Source organism: Neophocaena asiaeorientalis, unplaced genomic scaffold (genome assembly GCF_003031525.2).
Source record: "Neophocaena asiaeorientalis asiaeorientalis breed wild unplaced genomic scaffold, Neophocaena_asiaeorientalis_V1.1 scaffold332, whole genome shotgun sequence".
In the NCBI taxonomy this organism is placed as follows: Eukaryota; Metazoa; Chordata; class Mammalia; order Artiodactyla; family Phocoenidae; genus Neophocaena; species Neophocaena asiaeorientalis.
In genome coordinates, this window is record NW_020173111.1 from 6,023,340 (window position 1) to 6,024,746 (window position 1,407).

The window sequence follows — 1,407 nt, forward strand, 5'->3', positions numbered from 1 at the left end:
CCCCCCCCCCCCTCTTCCCCCCTGCTCCCCATCTTCACACCTGCCCCCTTCACACCTGTCTCCCCCTCTTCACATCTGTCTCCCCCTCTTCACACCTGTCTCCCCATCTTCACACCTGCCCCCCATCTTCACACCTGCCTTCTCCATTTTTATACCTGCCTTCTCACCATTTTGGTTAGAAGGACAGTTTTCCATGGGTAGTTTTTTTCTTTTCCCAGAAAATCAGTATTATTTTTTAAATAAGAAAAATACTCCTAAAAGGTGGTAATTATAAAAACCTACTCTAGCCTTTCTGCTTTTCCACATTTTGGTTTTGTTTCTCCCCATCCCCTGATCCAGCAAAGATGGTGAGGACAAAGGCTAAACTTCTCATGATGGTCTGTACACGGTCTGACCAGCATTTTTTCTGGCGCCCATTGAAAAAGAAGTTGGGTAGACAGGGTCGAGTACAGAAATGTGGGTTTTGCCCAACCCTTTAACATGTCCAAAGTCTTACAATGGTTGGTAGATCCCATCTGAGGACAGTGCTCAGCCATTAGTCTCAGAGTTGGGAATGGAAGGAAGCAGAGGGAAGCTAGTTTCATTCACTCTTTCAACAAATATTTACTGAGCACCTACTACGTGCTAGGCTTTGACCTGGGCACTGGAGATACTGCACAGAAAAACAGAAAAAAAAAAAAAGTCCCTGCCCTCATGGAGCCTACATTCCTCAGGGAAAGACAGACAACAGATAAACAAAAATAAATATGTACAAAGCATCAGAGGGTGATCATTGCTATGGAGAAAAATTAAGCAGGGAAGGCGGTAAGGAGGCCTGGAGATGCTTCAGTTTTTGTTTTGTGTTTTGAATTTTTTGGCCGTGGCGCATGTGGGACCATAGTTCCCAGACCAGGGATCAAACCCGGGTCCCCTGCAGTGGAAGCATGGAGTCTTAACCACTGGACCACCAGGGAAGTTCCAAGGCTGCAGTTTTAAATAGAGTGGTCAGGGAGAGCCTCAGCAAGGTGACAGCAGAGCAGAGACCTAGGGAAGTGGGTCTCAGGGCAGAGCATTCCAGGCCAGAGGGGGCAGCGTGTGCAGTGCCCGACAGTGGGGATGTGCTTGTGTGGTCTGGGGACAGTAAGGAGGCCCAGGGGAGGCGTGGGCCAGGGGCAGAATGGAAGGAGGTGAGGATAAGTGTGTGGGTGGGAGGGTGGATGGCTCAGCCTTGCCGGCCAGTGTAAGGCCACTGGCTTCTACCCTGAGTGGGGTGGGAGCTGTGGAGCAGAGCGGAGACTGGGCTGACTTGCGTTTTACAGGGAGCATGCCAGCTGCCATCCTGTGAGAAACATGGAAGCGAGCAAGGGTAGAAGCAGGAATACCAATTAGGGGATGGCTGCAAAAATCCAGGCAAGGGGGATGCGGGCT